This window comes from Teleopsis dalmanni, chromosome X (assembly GCF_002237135.1).
Source record: "Teleopsis dalmanni isolate 2A chromosome X, ASM223713v2, whole genome shotgun sequence".
In the NCBI taxonomy this organism is placed as follows: domain Eukaryota; kingdom Metazoa; phylum Arthropoda; class Insecta; order Diptera; family Diopsidae; genus Teleopsis; species Teleopsis dalmanni.
In genome coordinates this window covers 56,881,714-56,894,983 of record NC_051848.1, presented here as the reverse complement: position 1 = coordinate 56,894,983, position 13,270 = coordinate 56,881,714, and positions in this window count along the sequence as shown.

Genomic DNA, 13,270 nt, shown 5'->3' with positions numbered 1-13,270 from the left:
CACTACTTTATGTGTGTATCGCATATGGCAAAGCTGCCGACTCTACTATCCAGAAGCTATAAGTTGCTCAAAGTCAAGCTCTCCGAAAGCTCTTCAAAATGTCATGGTACATCCGCACGAATGACATGCTAAGAGACCTTTAAAGAGATCCGGTCAAAAAACACATAAGGGACAGAGCTCTGAAGTTATATGCAAAAACCGACAGGTTAACCGCACGGGGCGGTATGCAGATCTTAGATCAGTCATTGAATAATCACGAAGATTATGAGGAATACTCAAATTATGGGTGGGACTTTGCAGAAATCGCCCAGCTATCAAAGAGTAAAAGTGTCCAGATGCATTAACTCGGAAAATTTTAAATTGTGCCATTAACTTAAGGACAACTCAATGATTTTTTATCGTAGTTATAAATAAGTGAATATTTAGTTCTGCAATCGACAGGAACATGGGCGTAGCAAAAGAATTAACAAAAGGAAAGAGTTACACAGAATTCTATAAAATTATACTATAAAAAAACTGACGAGCAAAAATAATTTAAAAAAGCTTATTTAAATGAAATAATCATTACCAAAATTTGAAATACCCAAACGTATAGTGAGACGGCTTAGATCCACAACTATATTCACAAAAAATAACTTATTAATAAATAGATCCACCCATATGACACGACTACGCTCTTTTTTAGGGATGCACTGGTAAGACAAGCAAAATTAATGCCGTGATTCAAATATAACGTGCAGAGATGGAAATAAAGCTACTTGTTGCATTAGAATCGCTGATATGTATAGCCCCCAGTTAAATTTCCGTCGAAAAAGAAATAAAAGGAGGACCCAAAACATATATAAAACGTCAAGTATCCACATCAATGGCAAAGCTACCGGATAAATGAATACAAATACAAAAATACATGAATGAATACAAAAATAAATAGAAACGAAATAATATAATATATATATTATATACAAATAAATAAATTAATAAAAATTAAATTTAGAAAAAAATAAATACAAAATAAAAAAATAAATTGAAATCAAATAAATAAATAAATAAATAACAATTAAATAAAAATTAAAAATAAAATAAGTAAATAAATAAACAAAAATTAAATAAGTAAATTAATAAAATTTAAATAAGAATTAAATAAAAAAAAATAATTTAATAAATTTATTTATTTATTAAAAAAGTAAGTAAACACCACGAGTTCAATCCCTGCTACTTGCAGTCTTAAAAACTTATTTACGAATAATTAAAAACTAGAAATAGTTCCGAAACCACTGATGATGGGTATTTGGTAATATTCGAAATAGCCGTATGGTCAGCCAAAAATTTAATTAATTAAAATAATATAAAATTAATTTTTGTTGTTGTAGTTCACTACTTTTCGAAACCTCTTCATAAATAAATTAATAAATAAAAATTAAATAAAAAAAAAAATAAATAAATAAGCAAAGAAATAAATAAATAAATAAGTGAATAAATAAATTAAAAAAGGAAATAAATAAATAAGTAAATAAATAAATAAATATAAAAATATATAAAATTATAATTATATAAACATGTAAATATATGAATATATAAATATGAATATATATATAAATATACAAACATATAAATATATATACATATATATATACACACATATACATATATATACATATATATATTAATATATATATATATATTAATATATATATATTATATATATTATTTATATATAAATAAATAAATAAATACAACAAAAATAGTCTCTGAAGTTATGTTCAATACTCATTATTAAATTATTTAACAAAAAAAGTCGTCGCTTTAAAATCTGGCTCTAATCGCTGTGAACACGATTCACTGAAAAAATATTAATCTATCATATTTTTAGATGAGCCCAGCTTAATATTTTTCCCTCGGCTACGCCTACCAGAAAAAATAATGATAATTAATATTAAAAATGTGAAGGAATATTAATTAGTTACTAATTGAATATTAAATGGTCTAGGTGGTAGGCCGTGATTTATTGATCCATACGTAGTACCTATCAGTAAATTAGTTTAAAGTGTGGCTTTATTGATACTTAATTATGTCTTAAGCAGAGTCACTGAGATTTTAATAATTAATGTGCAGATTAAAATTTTAATTTATTAATTTATTTTTTAACAAAATTTACTATTGTAATAATATTTTATAAGTTAGACGGTTTAAATCCAATTGGTAATATTTATAATGGTCTAATGTTATTTTAATTATATTTACTCAATAAAAGAACATGAACTGGTCAGATCACTTCTAGAAATAAAGTTATTACCAAATAGATTTCTCAAAATATCGATTGTTAAGTTCGCTGCATGGCAGCGCTAGATAGCACCGCGCTATCTTGTAGGAACCATAAGTCGTCGATGTTTAACTGATTAATTTTCAGAAACAAAAATTTAGTCAGAATGGCTCAATAGCACTCGCCACTATCCGTAACGGAAGCTGCTTCCTTATTTCGAAAGAAATAAGGACCGAAGATGTCGCCATACATGCTGGCACCAAACATTCAATTGTCAATGGTTTTGTATCGAGATTAAAATTAATGTGAAAATGATCAATAACTGCACGAATTGCTTGCTTGGCCAATTATGTTGACGGTAAAATGGACGACGTTCTCTAAATTTTCACAATTTGGAAGTGTTGTTCTAACATTAAACGATTCCTGATAAATCATAGTTATCGATATCGTTAGTTGTTATGCAGTTAAAAAAGCACCCTATATTATTGAAGATGGAAAGCTTAAATTAAGTTAAGGTCCTTATCTTATGTTTTCAGAAAGCAAGACTTGCACAGAAAAGACGTAAAGTAGTGCAAATTTCTCTTAACCAATTCACAGTAAGTGCTGTAAGTAATTCTGTTTTTTGCTGTCTGCTTTCCACAAGTCCATAATGTAGTCATTATAAGTGAGTGAGAGACATCAATTATATTTTTGCTTATCAGCGTAAAAGATAACAATCAAATTTATTTAATTGACTTTAACAAATGTAACAGTTTTTTTTTATAGGAATTTTCAATTGAACAATCCAACCCTATTAACATCAGTATAAAATGATTTCATTCTTCCATCCCAATTATTTTACAAAAATATATTTGCTTTAACATTCCTGTGGCGAGGAACTTTATCACAGTAACGGATAAAGTCAAAGTTTTTTCTGAAAACTGGAATTTATATTAAGGCCACATAGTAGTCGAAACACTTAAGGCCTCAATGACTACCTGACTATTGAAGCTTATTACATTATTATTATAATTTTTGTTTCATATATATTACATATATTGTCAAATTAGTAAGTAGAATATGTACAGACTTCACTGAAGTCTAAAAACCGTTGTGATACAAAGAATGTTTTGGGTCAAAAGCGCTCCTCAATTCATATGGACTGTAATTAATTAGGTGACGTATGATAAAAAGTTTTCTTCACAATATATATTCATGCTAGTCTGTTTACTGTCTTCCTCTTGTAGTTTTGTATCTCCACTGTTACCGAGTAATTCTCGATACATCTGAACTTCCGGTCTTCTTTTTTGCGGACTTTCTGTAATACGACTTTAGAAATCATAAAACATAAATTATTCCTGGACTGGCATACCGTCTGTTGTGAGTAGTACGTGATAAGTATGTGTTATCTTTTTCTGTTATATACTTATTCATTTATTCCTATATTTCATTTAATATTTTAGAATAGAAATTATGAAGAGTACTTATAATTCAGTTAAAAAATTCTCTTCAAGTATTTTATGTCTAAATGAATCCTCACTACTGAGGCAATTTTAGCGAATCATATAAGAAAAATTGGATATAATAACCATTTATTTTTCAAACCCACTTTCGCTAGACATGGATAAAATAAATGCTTAACAAATACCTATTAAATAAATTATCTATATGAGACTAGTAAAAAAATAAAATTTTTAAGCAATTGCTTAAATGATTCACACATTTTTTGCTTTCGGTATGAAATTGTTGATTTTGAAATTGTGTCAATATTTAATTTTATCCATGCGACCACGTCAATAAAAACTGAAATTGCATATAATTGAGCATATAAACATAATGCTTCAGATATTATCATAGATACATTACATTTTGTATGTATACCAACGAAAAATTCGCGATGTCGTATTACTACATCGCATACTCGTATCGAGGACGCTAGATAAAATTGTTACAAAAGGAATTGTATTGTTAAGAAAAATGTTGTTTTTGTTATTATTTATTATGTAAGGCTGCTGCCATTTAAAACGAAAATCTGCATGAATTCATGCATTCATATACGTTAATATCGACACAATTTGTAATATCGGTTAACGTTACATGTTCTACGAACCCCTGCCTGAGATCACATATTGAACGCTTTGCTTGGCGCAGCCTGTTTTATATGCAACTCCGCTTTTTCCCATCCAACGCCATAACAATAAGTAACGCTTCAAAAATTTGATACAATTTCCCACAACACACAACCATTAAAAAAAAATTCAATACCAGTTCAGATCAAAATAAAATATATTTTTATATATATTGTATTTGATGTAATATAACGACTTAGAAAATACCCTACAAAAGGTGTGCGAGCTCGAGTAAATAGAAATTCCCTAAGGATTTTTAGCATTGCACTTATGTAAATATTTATATTTTTTTTGTCATTTATTTATTATTTTTGGTTAAAAGTTTTTAAATTTATTTATTCATTTATTAAACATCTTATAAAATTTTATCAATCGTAACACCTAATTTAACTAATTTTGATCTAATTTACCCAACTCGAAATTCTGGTAAATACCAACATTCGCTGCTATACCCACATAATATACTATTTCCCACAATTTACTCGAACTCGCACACAGCCGTAGAGTATTTTCTAAGAAATAGAAATAATCTGCTCAAAAATAACTTGGACCTGTGTATATTAAACTTATATAGTATATTATTTTTAAATTTATATAATATCTAGTTTAAAAATAAACCTATTTTGTACATAGATCTATATTTCCAATCCTAAGTACTTATTTATGGGTATTAGTTTTGGCAGCTAAGCGAAATTTAACAAAACATTATGAACTATCAATAAACTTTATATAATAGAATTAGAAGGTTTTGTGAGCAAGACGATGACGTGTATTGAAATTTATAATTAAAAAGACACACACAACACAAAAATTGGCAAAGTATATCTTATTTTTTTGATTTTTAAACGAACTGGGAAACTTTTCCTCCAGTAAACATAGCCACTCAGTAGCCACTGAGTAATGAGCTCCTTCCGGAATGATGGAGAGGAATTGGATCGTGAAGACTGAATTGCTGAAAATTCACAAAGATGATTAATTTGTAATTGCTAACATAGCAGTTTTTTTTTTCTCGAACTTAATGCTTTCCATACTTCAGACCGCATCTATCATCTGTACTACTACGAACAGGATTTGCAGATGTGTTTTGCACACATTCCATATTAGGCTGGTTGGTTGGTAGGCTATTTTCTAAAAATTTTCTAAAAATTTGCATGACTTTCTTAGCATTACGTTTCTCGATTAGGTTGTATACATAAGAAGAACGAATCATGCAACAAATAATGTCTTTTTTGATGTGAAGACAATATAAACACTGTCTAGAAATCTACTTGAACAGTGTATGTTCAAGCATTATTTAACTTCTATTCAATCACGGTTCTTTGTAGCTTTTGAGTCAATGGATTGAAAATGGTAGGAAGGAAGAAATATTCACACTACTATCTGTTCTTATAGTAAATGTAAAGGTATATCTTCCTTTTTCGAATATTTAATAGATGTTTAAATTATGAATGAGGAATTTCAAGCAAATCATATAAGAAAAATTGGATTTAATAACCATTTAATAACAACTAATGGAATATATAAAATTTAAATAATTCAGTCCTTAAAGCATTTTCTTCTGTGTCTGTAGTTGATCATTAAGCAGATATATATAGTTCTGTTTGAGTCAATAAATTTATTAGGAGGAGACATCTTCTTTGGTATAAATAATAACATACATGGCTTATTATAAGAAATAAATAAATTCAGGATGTTCGACTGTTTATGCTTATTTACTTTTTTATGTGCTATAACCGAGTATAGTATATGAAATATTTTAAAATTTTACAGGTGATATAAGTACATAAACCTTTTTAAATATCAACTTCACAGATATTTCAAAGTAAACTTAAAGATATTGAAAGTATCGATTTCGTTCTGAATAAGGAGATAACCCTTTAACATAAAAACTAAAACTCTGATATAGAGTTGAAGAGGCAAACCTAATTATTCGTGTCAAAAAAAAATATATATATTAAATCATTTATGATCACAATTCCTACAGTCAATTTGGCGATAGTATCGCGTTATTTAAACATATTATTTCTGCATATTATTTTGCAGTTACTAGGTTTCGAATCCAACATCAATTTTTTGTCTAAAGCTATATTGAGTCAATCGCTTAAGATCGTCACCTTAAAATTAATTGATTTGATTACTTTATTTATACATATGGTTAAACGTGATTAAATTCTATGTTTATGATTTCTTTTATTTTATTTAAATTTTTTTCATTATGCAATAGTTAGAATATATAGCAAGGAGCTATATTAGAAGCAATGGTGAATGTACATCTCCTTCTCCAGACAACTTTCAGCGCATTACAATGAGCAATAGATTCTTTTTTCTTAAGGTCTATGTATAGAGATTGGTAATAGCATGCGCAATTAAGACTAAAGCTAACCCTGGATAAATTACTAATAAAATCATATGTCAACTTAGGGTCATGACGCCTTGGACTCCTATACTTTAAGAAATGTTCTTACAGTATATGGATGCTAATTTTTTTGGTCGAGTCAGTTGCTTTGATTTCTAAAATTTTTTTTATTTAAAAATTGATATAAAATATAGAATGAGGTCAATTATTGCTTAGTCTGATGAAGTGATAAACAATAATCCAATCAAGGCGTAGAGAGGGGTTATGAAAAAACCTCACAGTTAATAGACAGTAAAAGTGCTCAAATGCACTGAGTCAATCAGCTTCAGCGTAATAGAGAGTGAGTGCCTTAAACTACGATTTCCTGATGACTATTACTTTTTCCAATAAAGATATACCCTTTTTTTGTGTAAAAATGTGGATTTCGAATCAACAAAATTTTAATATCCATTATAAATAATTTTGATTATATGATTTTTTGAATAAATATTGCTTAAAATAAAATAATTAAATTTATAAAAAATGGATGTTACTTTTAGTCTTTATCTCACACTATAAGGGAAGTCCATTTGCACTAAAATTCAGTAAAAAAATATGTGTTATATTCGTTATATATTCCGACGTATTTTGTGCAGTTGTGAGTTGTGATTTATAAATTTTTTCAAATAAGGTATTTGTAAGATATTGCAATCTATTGCAAAAACCGACATCTCAGTTGCAAGTGGTTCACAAGTCAAGAAACAAGTTGCAGTTGGTGTCCAACCAACATGTGGCAAACAACACTTTCAGTTAACACTTTATGGCGATGTGGCAACCATAAATAATGAACGTTGGCGGCAGTTGTCTGTTTTTGTGCAAATCTGCTTAGCAATACCTTATCGGCATTTAGAATAAACAGATCAACAACTTAAAAAAATTCATAAATAATCAAATTACTGTAAAATTATTCAAATGTGGCAAACTCAGTTTCGCAATAAGCAATTATAATTTTATTACCTTTTAATGGCAAAAGAATTGTTTCGATTTTATTTAAGTGCTTATTGACTCTTAAATAACGTTAAAAATGAATAATGGTACCATTGCTTTTCGATTTCAGAATGATTAGTCATGTTCTTCGAACTTTTTCATCATAAAAAGAAGTAACCTTCATAGGTTTGATTTTTCCAATTCATCAACTCAGATAAACTCAGATATACATATAAATAATTTTTTTATTTTGTGGAAAAGTGTTTTCAAATATTAACAATACTCTAAATCTTACTGGTTTAAGATAAAAAAATAAGAATTTAGCAATGAAAAATTAATATTTAATCATCTATATATACTAGATACTAACAATATCAAGCAAATATTTTTCTTTCAATTAAAGCAAAAATTAAAATACATAGGTCATATGTATTATTTTATTTTGTTATTAAAAAATGTGAATATGTAAAATATAATAAAGTACTATTGATTTTTTTTTGTCAGAGCTAAAACTGTGAATTATAAATTAAATAAATTTAAATAATATTGAACATTAATACCATAAAATGTATCAAATATATATTCTTACAATCTTTATTCTGCTCAAATAGTATCCGGATTTTGTTGTTTGTTAACAACTCCTTAAGTAATAGACCTTTTTCAAAAATTTTTTGTTATGTTGGTACACCCTTTCTTGACATATGGTACAAATTTGAGCGCCATCTGTCTATTACTTTGCTTACAGCAGCTGTTAATGTGAGACTACCTCAAGTATATTTAGCGATTTTTACTATGGAAGATTCTTGTCGTACGCTATTTTTTGACCAAACACGGCACCACTGTCATCGCTCAGACACCATATTCGCCAGATCAGGCGCCATGCGACTTTTTCCTGTTCCCGAAACTCAAATTGCCTCTTCGTGGTAAGCGTTTTGAGTCGATTGAATCGGTAAAAAAGAATTCGCCGAAGGAACTAGAAGCCATACCTGCACGGACCTACGAAAAGTGTATGAAAGATTGGGTTAAGCGTTGGCATATGTGTATCGCTTCAGAAGGAGCATATTTTGAAGGAGATAAAATAAATTTGGAATAAAATTTAAATTTGTGAGTTTTATTTACAAAATGAGGATACTTTTTGAGCTGGAGGTATAATTTATATTCAAGTTCAGTTTATTAGTACATCGGCTTGTCTGCATTCCGTAACACCAGAATATAATAGAATAGTTTAAAGACTTGATTAGGATTTTGTGTGTTTCTTTTTTATATGTTTCTTCCATTATAGAATTTTGTCTAGAGCATGGAGAATCAGTTCCATCAAAAAAATATAACCTAAATATAATTCAATGTTCAAAACCTAATAGTCGATTGTGATGAAAGAAACCCTTCGATGTTCTTAGGGATAAAATAAAAAAGCTACTTATTTCGTTCTTATTTGTAATATCTTAGTGATTAAAGTAAAATAAATCGTAAGTTAAGTAAGTAGATATTTGTAATTGTATCAGACTTTATAAGCTTTATGAAAGCTTATAATATTATAATATTTGAATTGAAAACAAAAAAAATATATTTAGTGTGTGATTTGTGTATAAAAAATCTCTGAAAATATACCCTGATACCCCGCCAATCTCACCATACACAAAGCAAAACCTTCCTGGCCGTCAATCCCGGATTGGCCACCATTTAAGCAGGCTCATCACGATTCGATCACGACCGTTTTTGCTTAACATTGTCGTAAGTGTTCCTGATCCACTTTTCTACACCAATCACCAATTGCTTCGGTAATGCATGGATTTTATTGCAGAACAGCAATATTACCCTGAAATCAATAGCTGTTTTATATGACTTGACAGAGAAAATGTAATTTGATTCGTTATATATATTTATAAGAAATTTAAATGTCTACTCCTAAAACACTTCAAAAAAAAATGTTAGATTACTCTACAAATATTTATTAGACCGCAAAATTTGACGGATCAAGAGTAATTTTAGATGGGATCTAGATTTACCGATTGTAAAACGCCATTAAAGGTGTTTCGAAGAGATTATGCCATACTCTGTGCTATTCTTACTGTTTAAAATGCGTTGCTGTGGTAGGTGTTCTCATTAAGTAGATTAAAGGATCAGTGTCATGATGAATATGTCAGTTGGTTTTGTTGCTGTGATGTTAGGCATATCCTAAGTTCACACTAAAGTTTGTGAAGTATTAAATTTTAAACTATTTAATTTTATTTTAGCAACTAATGAATAAAAAATAATACTATAAACTGTAGTACTTCTTACATTTTCTTTAAAAGTACAGTGAAAGCTCTGTTTTATGGACGTTGTTATCAACAAACATTTTTTAATCGTCTGCTGTTGGTTCGCAATTATTATTTTTCATACAAAGTATAAACTTTAAACAGTCAGCTGTTTAAACCTTCTGAATTTAAGGAACCATTGAATAATAAAAAAATATCAGTAGAGAAACAAGTCTTTATTATAATGACAATATTTAAGATAACGGTTATTTTCTTTAACGAAAAGCATGAGATATATTTCTTTTAACATCTGTTTTCATGAAAAGCGCAAAATATATTTCACCATGAATAATTTAAATAAAAAATAAAAAAATATTTCTTTCTTCATTAATTTATTTAAATAAATAAAGAATTTAAAACATCAACAATTTCCTGAAAATAAAACAATTGAAATCTCCGATTTGATTCATATAAAATATACAATATCATACACAACAAACCAATAAATTTCACCATATTTAAGATACTAATATATCAATGAAATATATATATTTTTATATATCTTCGTACTAAATAGGGTATATAAACTATAACTTAACTTGATAAACCATAACAATAATTAATGAATGTTTCGCTCTTTTATTAAAAGTTATAGAACAATCAAGAAACGGTCATTGTCTTTTTATGAATACTTTACAGATATTTCATTCCATCAAAGCCGTTTAAATCTCTGAAATACCGTTTGCTATATGAGTCACACCTGAACTGCCTGAAATTGATAAATTGATAATATCAGTACAAAAGTATTATTACTGATAATATCCTTTGTAGTGGATAGGAGCTACTTCTCAATTACAATATGATAGTAATTTAAAGTTCCAGTGGGTCAGAGCTTTATAAAAGATCTTTTGTACTAATTTTATTATTACTTTTAAGTAATAATAAATAAATTCATTTATAAATATCAGAAAAATGTTTGATATATGTTTAAAATACATTAGGTAAAATCTAAAAAAATCAAATTTAAAAAATACTCTGGAACTTGGAGAGCTCGATCAAATTATCATAAATATGCAATAAATATGAGTAGTGTTTAAGCTATAATAAAATGTGTCAATCATCGACCATTAGTTTTTCGTAATACATCCATCTTAATCCATACTCATTGAAAACAATCAATAAAAAAAAGACAATTTCTTTTTTTCGATAAATTATTATATATTAAAAAAGAATGTATCCAGGGTAATTATGGTACTCCATAAGTAAACTCCATAAAACAAAATAAAGAAAAGTTTGAAAATGTCTAGAAATATTAAAATAAAAATAAAAATGCTTTTATTGTGCACATATGCAAAATATGATAATTTTTTATTAATTTTATAATTCTTAAAACCCTTAAATGTTTACATCTATAAAAGTCTATATTCTATTTAATGTAGTGTTTTAAAAAATTTTAATATAATCATAATAACAACTATATGAAGTCAGATGGAAAATCCCATGACTGATGGTAGTGGTTTAAAGCCATAATAAGTTGTAATTCTAATTTAGTTAATAATATGTAAAAGTTTATATAATGAAAATAAGAATCTTATAGATTTAAATATTTTAATAAGAGTAGTACCATTCTGATGGGCGAAGAAAAGAATATATTTAATAAATAAATAGAAAAGTTCCAGTACCATTGTTTTACATATAAATAATTAGCATATCCAATTATATATATCATAAAATTTGTAATCAAAATTCCATTTTGTTTATATTTTTGTGAGCTCGAAATTCTGCAGCCTCGCACGAAAGCTAATTTAACTCCTCAAGCCCCCAGAAGTTATTTTACTGACTTTATACTATATATACACGTGCATACATATTATCAATACATGATGACTGTGTTACAGAGAAGAAATCTGAAAACGAACTCAATTTGAGAAATAGACCTGTGGGGGAAAGACGTTTAGTAATGCTATAAGATATTGAGAGCAAAGTACATTTCTCTACAACGCTCTAGTATAATATTTATAAATAATTGTTTAACCCATCCCTTTCAGGAACACAAACATATGCATAAAATACTGCGTACTAATTGATACTAGATAATATTAATTTGTTTCAATTTTATTTTTTTATTTGAAAATTATATGAGCTTTCCAAAAACCCCTTAAATAAGCCTCTTCATATAGTCCTAAGTATATGATCTCTTTTTTATTATTTACGAATCCTGATTTGGGAATCCTGAATTCTCAGTAATTAACGATTGGAAAATTTTTCATAAATTTTAAAAAAGTAACTTGAAGTTCTAGTTTTTTTTCTAAGGTACCACTAAATTCATATTAGAAATATCTCATTGAAATATTACCAGGGCCACTATTTGTATTTTGAGCCTACTAATGAAAAAATGGGTTGTCGTTGAAAATTGCTTTATTGTTTCTCAAAGTATTCTCCTTTATGATTAATACGCTTTTGAATGCGTTCGAACCATTTGTCACAGCATTTTTAACAATCTTCTTCAGACACCTCCAAAACATGGGTTTTAAATGCAAGAACGGCTTTGTGGGTTCGTTGTTTCTTCCACCGATAAAAATCATTGTCCACGCAATTATTGTTCTTGACGTTTGGGAACAATAATCAATAATTATTGTTCGCAAATAATAATTATTGTTAGACGAGATGGTTGACCAATCGCATTGTCTTGATGGAGAGGGAAGAATGATCCGACGGCGCTTGTTTGTTTACCGTATTGCACTAAAGACTTCCACTTTCGATAAACAAATGATTGTGTAATCGTACCATTCGGACTTGACCATTTTACGTTGCTATAATGGTACACTCGTAGTTGCCATACGATCAGTTTTCCTGAAAAAACAAGCAACCATTTGTTTCAAAGTGCTTCTAGCCTGAAAAATTTTTTTTGGATTTAGTTTATCTTGAAAATAAACAGACTCACATGTTATAGCCGACTGCTGTTTATGTTCCGGCTCATACGCATATACATATCTATGATTCTTCATCTCTCACCTGTTACAATCTTATACTCGTATAAGTATTTTGGAGCACAGCTATTGTAGTTCTTAGGCATTTGTGTGCTAACGCGCTTCTTTTTGAGATTTTGTCAAATGATGTGGGATGGGATCCTGTGGTACTTTATTACTATGTGAGATTCTTTAAAATAAGGTGATAAGCAGCAACAATTTTCAAAAAAATATATTCTATAGATCCCGAATAATATAGAAAATTACGGCTCTTATTCAAATGTAGTAGCTGCGTATATATTTTTAAGTTCTAGAATATATAGTGGGTTAAATACGGACTGTACAATAAGTTTTGATGTGGTCTGCTGATGTGC